The sequence below is a fragment of the Triticum dicoccoides genome, chromosome 2A (assembly GCF_002162155.2).
Source record: "Triticum dicoccoides isolate Atlit2015 ecotype Zavitan chromosome 2A, WEW_v2.0, whole genome shotgun sequence".
Classification (NCBI taxonomy): Eukaryota; Viridiplantae; Streptophyta; class Magnoliopsida; order Poales; family Poaceae; genus Triticum; species Triticum dicoccoides.
In genome coordinates, this window is record NC_041382.1 from 50,730,255 (window position 1) to 50,738,791 (window position 8,537).

Genomic DNA, 8,537 nt, shown 5'->3' on the forward strand with positions numbered 1-8,537 from the left:
GGAACGGGGGTCCCCAGACTTGCCTGCCTGCAGCCTGCGGCGTGGCTCAAAGGGGGGCCCAGCACGGCCCATCTTCATCAACACAAACTCAAGACCCTCGCGAGGGGCCAAGCCTCGCGGGGCGGACGACACAGAGCTTCCTCAGGCACGGCCTCATCAGGCTGGCTCACGAGGAGGCGGAGAGATCAAGGCGGGGTACCTCACGAGGTGCCCATGATGCAAGCCATGACGACCAAGGGCGCCAGGCAGGCGCCAGCCGTGCGGTGTCCTCCTTTCCTCTTTGGTGCAAAGGGAGCAAGCGCAGGCGAGAGCATCAAGCAAAGGCACCCATTTCGGTGCAACGAGACCAATACCAGTCCAACGGTGGGAAGAAAGTCATTGTGGAGCCCAAGCCGGCGTCACCACCAGAGCCTTTGGCAGGCGAGGACCAATTTTAGTCAGGATAAATGTACCAGATGTTCCCCTTCAAAATGGCCAATTGTTGGCGCCCTTCCCGCTCAATATTTTGGAAGAGGCCCAGGGCCTTTGCCTATAAATAGGACTAGCCGCCCCCAGAGTAGCATGATCGAGAGGCACCGAGAGGCATCTAAAAAAGGAGGGCATCAGGATCGGGTCGAGCATCACACACAGAGAGAGAAGGGCGGCTGAACTCCTCCTAGCAGTTCATCCCCCCAGCCAAGAATAGACCCTCGCGAGGCTGTTCTTCCTTGTATTACTCATCATCATCAGCCCAAGAGGCAATCCACACGCCACAAACTAGAGTAGGGTATTACACCACAATGGTGGCCCGAACTAGTATAAACTCTGTGTCTCTTGTGCTGTTCTTTCCATAGCTTGGATCTAGCGAGGCGGTGAGGTACAAGTAGGTAGAAGGCGAGATCTCCGCGCGCACCCCAGTGTTCGAACCTCAAGGGTCTGCCGGAATCCGAAATCCGACATTTGGTGCGCCAGGTAGGGGTGCACCGAAATTCGTCTTCCACCGCCCCGTTCTCCTCCGACCATCACGTCCATGTCTGACGCTCGTCGGGCCCGCGCCGAGCGCCTAGCCGCTCTCGCTTCCCGCGTCGCCCAGACGGCTCCCGTCGGCGGGCGTCCTCACCGTTCCCCGTCACCTGCCGTCAACGCCGCCACCGGCCCGGCGGGGAACGAGCAGCAAGCGTCGTCTCAGCATCCGTCCGTGCGGCAAGACGGCCGCACCGCTACTCCCTCGCTCACCCCAGCTGGTTCTTCATCCCGCGCGCTCCGCGCACCCATGGAGGCTCGAGCTGCGCTCATCGCGGTAAATGAGCTCCTGCGCTACCGTCCCGTCGACGACGTCTACGAAGAATGGCTCGACCGCATCGTCGAGCTCGTCCACGCCGCCGGGGGCTCTCCTGCGCCCTCTGTTCCGCTGCATCGCACCCCGCCCCGCGCGGGCGACGAAGCTCCGGGGGCGTCCCAGCCGCCTCCTCCTCAAGAAGACGCCCCGGCTCCAAGGCTCGTGGCCCCTAGGCGGAACCCGCCCCGTCAGGTGCCAACGTGGCAAGAGCAGAGCTGCCAAGAAGTCCCTCGCCTGCAAGAAGCTGCCCGGGCGCTTCCTGCTCCGGCACGTCGCGACCATGCTCCTGCTCCCGCGCGTCATGACCCCGCGCTGCTCCCAGCTGCAGCGCATGGGGACCTGCAAGACCAAGCTCTCCATCACCCAAGGCCTCCCGTGGCCACAGCAGGCTGCCGTGCCTTCACCGCCGAGCTACGCTGCGTCACGTGGCCCGGCAAGTTCAAGCCAGACCTGCCTCCTCGTTACGACAGCACGGCTGACCCTGTGGAGTTCCTCCAGCTCTATGAGCTGGGCATCGAAGCTGCCAACGAAGACGAGAAGGTCATGGCGAACTGGTTTCCCATGGCGCTCAAGGACGGGGCCCGCACCTGGCTCCTGAACCTGGCTCCAGGCACGATCTCCTCCCGGGGCGAGATGCGCACCCGCTTCATCACCAACTTCCAAGGTACTCGCGACCGGCCACCCGCCGTGAGCGACATGCGCCGCATCAAGCAACAGCCCGGAGAGACCCTGCAAAAGTACATCCAAGGCTTCAACAACGCACGCCTCAAGATTCCCAAGGTGAGCGAGGAGGCCATCATCTCAGCCTTCTCCGACGGCGTGCGCGACGTCAAGATGAAGGAGGAGCTGGCGATGCATGAAGACCTGTGCACTTCCTTGGAGCTGTTCAACTTGGTGACCAAGTGCGCCAGGGCTGAGGAAGGGCGTCTCTCCCTCCTCGAGCTATCTGCCGCAGACCCAGAAGAGAAGAAGCTCAAGGCCAAGGATGTGAAGCGCAAGGGGGCTGCCGTGCTCGCAGCAGAACCAGACACCAAGCGGGGCAAAGACCAGCCCGAGTCTTCCTAGGGCGGCCGGTACTGTGTGTACCACGACCTCCACACCCACAACACCAACGAATGTCAAGACCTCCGAGCCGTGCGAGAATGAAGGATCGGCCGTCGCCCCGACCACGTCGACCGGGGCTACGGTCGAGGAGGAGGAAGGAACGCAGGACGCTGGGAAGACCGCGGCCCGCGCCAAGGGTGGCGCGATCAACCTCGCGAGGATCGCTGGCGAGACCCACCTCGCGAGGGAGACTGGAGAGATCAGCCTCGTGAGGATCGCCCGCAAGGCAACGTAGGCCTCCCTCTGCTGCCGCCACAACCAAGGAGAAACGAGGACCGCCATCAGGACGAAGGGGCTGGGGGCTTCCAGGAACCACGCACGATCGCCTGCATCCTGGGCGGGGCTCAAGCCCAAGCCTCTCAGCACATCTTCAAGCAATTCGCCTGCGAAGTGAATGCAGTCCTCCCCAAGCTCGAAGCTACACGCCCTCTCAAGTGGTCGGCGTGCGCCATCACGTTCAGCTCAGCGGATCAGCTCAAGTGTGCGGCCACAGCCGGAGTCCTCCCGATGCTTTGTTCCCCAATCATCAGTAACATGGTGGTCACCAGGACCCTCATCGACGGTGGGGCAGGGCTCAACGTCCTATCCGTGGAAACATTCAACAATCTCCAAGTGCCCTACAACCAGCTTCAGCCAACCAAGCCTTTCTCCGGAGTCACTGACGGCTCCACGGTCCCGATTGGGCAGGTCCGCCTCCCTGTCACCTTCAGGGCACGCGACAACTACCGCACCGAGCTCATCGACTTCGACGTCGCTCACATTTGCCTGCCGTACAATGCCATCCTCGGGTACCCAGCGCTGGCCAAGTTCATGGCCGTAACTCACCATGGCTACAACATCCTCAAGATGCCAGGAAGTGGCGGAATCATCACGGTGCCCTGTGAAGAGAAGGATGCGGTGTGTTCCCTGGAACGGGCCTTTCAGGCTGCGTCACTGGAAGACCCGGATCGCGGAAGCAGGAGGCTTCCCGAGACCACCCCCAAGAAGAAGAAGACATCGTCCGGCCCGGCCCCTCAGGAGGCAGGCCCCTCAGGGCCCGTGCCTGCCCAAGGGGAGCCCCCTTCCATCGCATAGGAAAGCGTGCCCGGCGCCCTCCTCAGGCAGGGCTCGGGGGCTCTCCCCTAGAGGGCCACCAACCTGGCTAAGGTCACAAGGGAGGCGCTTGGGCACCACATGAAGGCGTGTTTCGAAGCACGTTTCCCTCAAGAAGGAGTAAGGCAAGGAGGGCCAAACCCACAGGAGTTCGTCAGCAAGGCCATTCAGGAGATACAGGAGTCAAGAGTCATGAAAGGCGGCCGCTGCCTACCAGCTGTGGCTCCCCATCCAGGCGAGGATGGTGGGCTGCGCGTCTGCATCGACATACCAAGGCTCAATCGAGTCGCTTCTCTGGAGCGCCTCTGGCCCTCACGAGTGGGGCGCTGCGGAGGTCCACTCCACAGCTACGTTCGCATGCCTTACGGCTTGCCGAACGCGGTTGCCACGTACCAGCGCCTCATGAGGGGCATCATGGAGGCTCAAGAGGCCAGGCGTTCCGCAGCCCTCGCGGAGATGGAGATGGTCCACGAGGAGCCACCAGCGCCTCCGAAGCCTCCCGAGGCCACTGGGCCCGGGGGCTCGTGAGGATCTGCTTCCGCAGCCCACCGAGTCTGCTACACCAACACTCCTTCGTCCTCAACATCATCAGGTGACATCTTTCAAGTTTCATTTCCAGCTGGGAGCGCCCCCCAGGGCAGCATTATTCCCAGGCCGCGTGGGTCCACCCCTGCGGCATGAATCCCTTTTATTTCATGTTGGTTAGCTTGCTTTGTTGGGGGTGCCCCTCGGGCTGCATCATCCCCAAGTCGCTCGGGCCTGACCCAGTGATGTCTACCTTCCCAGCATCTATTTGAATGAATCCACTCCTTCGCGGCTAATGCGCTTGACCTAGTTGCCTGCTCAACTGACGCAAACTGACGGAACTGATCCCACAACGGCACGATGCTTGCGCATGGGTCCGTCCCTGCAACGCCGACAAACCTGAATGGCTGAGCTCTGGCCACGGCAGCCCCGCATGGCGCCACCTCGTCAAGCCTTCAGTGCCTCATCTCCCCTCGGAAGCAACCAACAGTTGACTGTCAATTATCATGACAACCCCTCGTTCTTTCTATGATGAGTCTACAGGATCTCCTGAAGGAGCTGCATCAGGCAAGGCCCTTGCGGTGTCTCCCCTTCGCTCTCGTCCGCGCGAACCACTTGCACGTTAAAGGGGGTGCCTAAGCATCACGACTCAGGGCCCCTACTGGCTCTCCAGCCCTCACCCTCTGGCCTTGACCACAACATCGCGACCTGGCATACCAGCGATGGCTGAGACTCGCTCGAGGGCCGGGACCCGAGGACGTAGAGCAGAAAGGGGAGCAAAGGCGAGGGGGGAGGGACACACGAGGACCTCGCTGAAGCAACCTCACGCCTGCCGATGCACGGACCCGGCGACACACCAGGGGGCGGTCCCTGATTCTCGAGATAAGTCGCCACCCGAAAGCACCAGCTACTATGGCACCATCCCTGCACCTAATGCAATCCCATGTTAGCGACGCCGCTCTCCTTTCTCACCGAACGATGGCTGCTTGAGCGCCAAAGGGGACCTCCTGAGCATCGCGACTCAGGGGCTCTTACCGGACCCCGGGTCGCTCACCTCCTGGCCTTGACCACGGCATCGCGACCTGGCATACCAGCGACGGCTGAAGCCGCCTTGAGACTGGGACCTGTCGGCACAGAGCACCAAGCCCTCGCGAGGTTCGAAAGGGAGAACTGAGCTAAGACGGAATGAGCAACTCGCACAATCCTACGACTAGGGTCATATTAACAAACATGATCACAGACACCTTACAAGCCCCACGGGACGCATCTTTGATTCCTCGCATGGAACAGATCCTAAAAGGACGCTAACTACACGCGCCCCTGCAAAAGACGCCATCATCAACAGTGGGCCGTCAAGCACCGGCGCCAACCCCATCCAGATCAGAGTCCGCGGCGGCCTGACGAGCCCGCCCTGCTCCAGGAGCGGCGCCGGCTCGGGGGCTCGTAGCTGTCGTCGCTCGTCTCCGAAGTCGCTGGATCCTCCGCCGCCTCCGCCGCCTGAGGAGCCGCCAAGGGAGCGGTCGGCGGGCCTAGTCCTCGCCGTAGCAGGATCCTGACCACCTCTCCCGGGGCAGCACTCCAGCCGGCGCCCGTTCGCGTCGAAGACCTTGAAGAACATCACCGAAGCACCGTCGTACTCCAAGTGGATCGCGAGGGCGCCCCTCGTCCTGCAAACCCGGGCGATTTCGCCCCAGCCTCGAGTCATGAAGACCTCGCCCGGGGCAATGACCGCGACCTCTGCCTCGGTCGCGAGGGTTCTGCAGCCGGCGTGCTGCAGCCAGAGCTCCAGGAGTTCTCCCCGCGGGATGACGGAGGCGAAGAAGGGAGGAAGGCGAATCCAAGACTGAGGAGGCATGGCGGCGTGGAGCACGAACTCTCGGGGGGAGCCCTCGGTGTGGACCCCAGGGGGGATGACCAACACCTTCGTGACCCGTCGGCGCCGACGATGGCGCCGCCCGCGGCGATCGGCATCGACTCCTTCAAGGCCCTCGATGTGGGCGTACAAAGGAAGCGGGAACCCCGGCGGTGGTTGCTCGCACCAGGGCCTCGACACCACCCGATGGGCCCCCTCATCCCGGCCGCGGAGGGCGAGCCGTTTCTTCGGCGGGAGCAGGTCTGGTTCCTCTCGAGGAGCCTTTCCCTTCTCTGCCGCCGAGAACCGACAGATCGAAGCCATCGCAGCAAGACGGAGCAAGGACCGGGAAGAAGGAGAAGCAAGAAGAGATGGACTGGAAGGGCGCACGCCGTTCTGTACTTATGGCTGGTGAAGGCCAACCGCCGACCTCCACGATCGCAGGTAATCATAACCCGCTTTGCATGCAGGGACTTGTCCAATCCGCGCAGTTGCCGAGGCGTCGTGGGGAAATGGAGACGCCCACGTCCAATCAACTGCCACGCGGTGCCCAAGGCCGCAGGCTGTTAGGGCCCGCGGCACTTCGCCCTTGCCCTTTCGCCTCCCTGCACGGCCAAGTCCGGGCGCGCCTTGGGCCCGGGGGCTATTGTCGGCGTTCTGGGAACGGGGTCCCCAGACTTGCCTGCCTGCGGCCTGCGGCGTGGCTCAAAGGGGGGCCCATCACGGCCCATCTTCATCAACACAAACTCAAGACCCTCGCGAGGGGCCAAGCCTCGCGGGGCGGATGACACAGAGCTTCCTCAGGCACGGCCTAGGCTGGCTCACGAGGAGGCGGAGAGGTCAAGGCGGGGTACCTCACAAGGTGCCCGTGATGCAAGCCATGACGACCAAGGGCGCCAGGCGGGTGCCAGCCCGCGCGGTGTCCTCCTTTCCTCTTTGGTGCAAAGGGAGCAAGCGCAGGCGAGAGCATCAAGCAAAGGCACCCGTTTCGGTGCAACGAGACCAATACCAGTCCAACGGTGGGAAGGAAGTCATTGTGGAGCCCAAGCCGGCATCACCACCAGAGCCTTTGGCAGGCGAGGACCAACTTTAGTCAGGATAAGTGTACCAGATGTTCCCCTTCAAAATGGCCAATTGTTGGCGCCCTTCCCGCTCAATATTTGGGAAGAGGCCCAGGGCCTTTGCCTATAAATAGGACTAGCCTCCCCCAGAGTAGCATGATCGAGAGGCACCGAGAGGCATCTAAAAAAGGAGGGCATCAGGATCGGGTTGAGCATCACACACAGAGAGAGAAGGGCGGCTGAACTCCTCCTAGCAGTTCACCCCCCCAGCCAAGAATAGACCCTCGCGAGGCTGTTCTTCCTTGTATTACTCATCATCATCAGCCCAAGAGGCAATCCACACGCCACAAACTAGAGTAGGGTATTACACCACAATGGTGGCCCGAACTAGTATAAACTCTGTGTCTCTTGTGCTGTTCTTTCCATAGCTTGGATCTAGCGAGGCGGTGAGGTACAAGTAGGTAGAAGGCGAGATCTCCGCGCGCACCCCAGTGTTCGAACCTCAAGGGTCTGCCGGAACCCGAAATCCGACAGTAGTCAACCCCTTGAACTTGTCGATAACCCTTAGCGACAAGTCGAGCCTTATAGATGGTAACATTACCATCCGCGTCCATCTTCTTCTTAAAGATCCATTTATTCTCTATCGCTCGCCGATCATCGGGCAAGTCTGTCAAAGTCCATATTTTGTTTTCATACATGGATTCTATCTCGGATTGCATGGCTTCAAGCCATTTGTTGGAATCTGGGCCCGCCATTGCTTCTTCATAGTTCGAAGGTTCACCGTTGTCTAACAACATGATTTCCAGGACAGGGTTGCCATACCATTCTGGTGTAGAACGTGTCCTTGTGGACCTTCGAAGTTCAGTAGCAACTTGATCTGAAGTACCTTGATCATCATCATTAACTTCCTCTCTAGTCGGTGCAGGCACCATAGGAACATCTTCCCGAGCTGCGCTACTTTCTGGTTCAAGAGGCAGTACTTCATCGAGTTCTACTTTCCTCCCACTTACTTCTCTCGAGAGAAACTCTTTCTCCAGAAAGGACCCGTTCTTGGCAACAAAGATCTTGCCTTCGGATCTGAGGTAGAAGGTATACCCAATGGTTTCCTTAGGGTATCCTATGAAGACGCATTTTTCCGACTTGGGTTCGAGCTTTTAGGGTTGAAGTTTCTTGACTTAAGCATCGCATCCCCAAACTTTTAGAAACGACAGCTTAGGTTTCTTCCCAAACCATAATTCATACGGTGTCGTCTCAACGGATTTAGAAGATGCCCTATTTAAAGTGAATGTAGCTGTCTCTAGAGCGTATCCCCAAAATGATAGCGGTAAATTAGTGAGTGACATCATAGATCGCACCATATCCAATAGAGTGCGATTATGACGTTCAGACACACCATTACGCTGAGGTGTTCCAGGCGGCGTGAGTTGTGAAACGATTCCACATTTCCTTAAGTGCGTACCAAATTCATGACTTAAATATTCTCCCTCACGATCTGATCGTAAGAATTTTATCTTTCGGTCATGTTGATTCTCTGCCTCATTCTGAAATTCCTTGAACTTTTCAAAGGTCTCAGACTTGTGTTTCA